We start from the raw sequence: 3305 nt of genomic DNA, 5'->3' as shown, positions 1-3305 counted from the left end.
AATGCCCCCCCCGCCCGCCGGCCGCCGCCCTTCTCCTCCACGCGGGGCGCGCTGGGAAATGTAGTCCGCGCGCACTTCCGGCCCAGCGCGGCGCGGGGTGGGGTACCGCCCCTCTGTCACCGCCCGAGTCTCTGAAGAAGGGGGCGGGGTTAGCGTGCGCCGGCTCCGAGCCGAGAGCAGCCCCGAAGTGACGGGCACTATGTCCGCGTGGCCCCTCGGGTCAGGGCGAGGAGGTGGCGCTGTACGAGGCCAGCCCCGAGCGCGCACAGGCCGCGGGAGCAGCCTCTGCTTTGGCCCATCTCGCGTTTCTCTCCAGTTTCCTCCTGCCTTCTAGTGACTTGGTTTCACTTCCCGTTCCCCGGGGCCAAGCGCCATCCGCTCGTTCCCTTCCCTTGTGCAGGTAGGAGGACATTGCGGTGCAGCGAGAACCGCGTCCAGGACGGGCTGGCAGAGTGTTGAAGATGGAGTTGTTCAACGCTGCCAAGTAGCCCTCGTGGACGGGCAGCCCTGGACGCGGTTCTCGCTGCACCGCAATGTCCTTCTACCTGCACAAGGGGTGGGAACGAGCAGAGTTAAATATAATATATATAACTCCACCTCAACACTGCCAAGGGGGCCTAAATATTTATACTTGTGGAAATAAATATTTTTGAAAAGCAAAAGACTGCTGTCCACACATTGCTGCGCTTCTCACTGTGCCTGAGACTGCTGATGGGCCAGTGTTGGCCAGGGCCCTGCACTCTCACACCCAGCCCTTACATGCAGGCGTGCGCTTGCTCTCTCACTCGTGCGCACACACACACACTCTGACCCACACCTTCACACTCATTGGTTTCACCATTAATTTCCCTCACACCAAAAGTGTCAGTGTGCACACCTGTATTTTTGCGCTGGCTTCTGAAGCATTAAAGGGACATGTAAGTTAGAAGTCGAGCCAGGGTATCTTGAAGCAGGATCCCAATGTTAGGCTTCTTCATGCATTGTTAGATAAATTAATTAATTCAATAAAATGCCATTGGACCATTAGTAACTAAGTAACTGACTGCAGTATAGACTGCTTCAAAAGGTGCGGACCATCAGGCACTTAAAAATAAAAAGTATACTAAAGCCTCTTACTTTTCTGGTAAGAGAAATTCATCAGGCGAGTTTACAACCTTTTTGAATGGATTTCAGTACAGTATTCAAAACCTAAAAGTAAAAATCACAGAACAAAGGCCAGCTTGATTGATGGAACATCCCAGGGGTCTTGCTTGCCCATGACCAGAGGGGCTGGACCTAATGATCTGTAAGGTCCCTTGCAGTCCCTAACAACTATGAATCTTCAGTTTCCTGAGGCACCAGTCATCTTTAGGTAGTTGTCTGTTCACAAATTAGGCCCTCTGGTGGGCAGAATAAATTCCACAAAAAGGAATTCAAGTAGATCAGCCTTTGCCCCACTGAGCCAGTACATTCCATGGGCTCAGCAACCAGCTGAGCAGAGTAAAGCTTTGCTATGGAGAAGCTTACATTTTCAGAGCTAAGCAAATGCAGCCATTGATATTAGATAAATTAAAATGACACTATCAAGAATATCACCATCACTGCACCTCCACCAGACTCAATGCTGTAAATAGATTTACCTGAATTCATTATTTTTAGCGTTATGCTGTTAAATCTTTACTACATCTTATGCTAACATCTATATTTTTATGCTAACATCTATATTTTTTATTACACATACAGTTAAGAATGATAGGAATTCTGACCATGAGAAACTGTATGTTTACATGGTTATCACAATATGCTTAGGAATATATTATATGGACTCACTACATAAATATTTTGTAGTTAACTCTCTTTTTAAGTGCATCTTGTGACCCAGACCGATGTAAAAATTCTATTTATATGGAAAATCTAAAGTTACTTTCATTTAACTGATTTGGAGGAAAGGCTACTTGATACTCCCGACATTTATATTCCTAGGCATTTTCTAGAGGCAAATCAAAAGTATAAATTACACCCTAGTCAATGTCTGTGTCTTATGACAGAGCTGTATGCAAAAAATCTCTGGATTCAGAAAAAGGAACTCAAAATTAAGTAACCTGAAAGTAACTAATACTATCATATCCTCAGACAAAGATGAAACAGAAAATAATTGGAAACCCTGCAAGGTATATGCCCAACATTGGTGTGGTTCATTGGGTAGTGGGCATGTGAAAGTATGTCATTAAATAATAATTTAAATGATAACATTTAACATTATTCAATTAATTAATCAATCCATAAAACCTTAGAATTACTGTGCAGCATATTTATTGTTTATTTTTTTAGAATCTACTGGTAAATAACTTCTTAGTTATGAGAACAATTAGCAGATCTGGGGAGTCATATAAAGGTTAATTAAACATAAGGATTATTTCTCTCTCATCTTCCTCCCTTCTGTCATGACCCAATGATTGTGTGCGCGCTTTGGCACTGCAGAATTATTTCCCGCCACATGGAGCTTTCTTTGCATGGTGCAATTCTCAGCTGCAGAGAGAAAACCCCGGTGCAAAGGAGTTCCCGCCACCCGTATGTAAATTTGTTTCCCATTATTGGCTGTTTCTAAATTATTCCTACGTGGCGGCTAGCGATTGGCTCGCTAGTCGTATAAGAGGTTTGAGCAGTTTCCGCCCAAGTTGTAGAGGACTCCACAACCATCTCGTGGGGACTCTGAGCACACGGCAGAGTAATAGAAACTATGTGTGTGTCTCAGAGGAGTTCGGCGGCCTGATCAACCACCAACCTCTTCCTGTCTCGTTCGTTAAATTCTTAAGATGTATCTACGGTTTTGCGCGCTCGTCAAGGGAATCCAGAGCTCTGTCGTGTTTGTTTTTGTGGAGCCTAGCAAGCTCCACTTGTGTTTGTCTGTAACTGCAACTCAAGAAAGTTTTTCCTGCCTGCACCGCGACCACCTATGGTGTAAGTAAAACAATCTTTAATTAACCGCTATGAGTCCATGCCTAATTCTAGTCCGTCGTGCAAAAGTACCCGCCCTACTGTTGTGGGCTCCTGGCCACAGCCCGCCGCGCACCCCTGAAAGCCTCGGCCCGCTCCCGGCCCGCACATGGCGACGAGGATGGGATCCGGGGAAAGCACGATGGAGCTAGAATTAGTTAAGAACTGCCCTTGGCGCAGTGGAAAACGCCAAGTAGAAAACATCATGGAACTGGAGGTGCATATCGCTTACCACCAGGCGGGCGGAACGGGTGAAAGGTTTATCAGCGGACATCTTTCGCTGAAGGGAGAAGAGGGAGCTTCCGAAGACGGAGCCCCAAGAGAGAGGG

Source organism: Alligator sinensis, unplaced genomic scaffold (assembly GCF_000455745.1).
Source record: "Alligator sinensis unplaced genomic scaffold, ASM45574v1 scaffold309_1, whole genome shotgun sequence".
NCBI classification, from domain to species: Eukaryota; Metazoa; Chordata; order Crocodylia; family Alligatoridae; genus Alligator; species Alligator sinensis.
The sequence above is the reverse complement of the archived record's forward strand: the minus strand, read 5'-3'. Positions refer to the sequence as shown.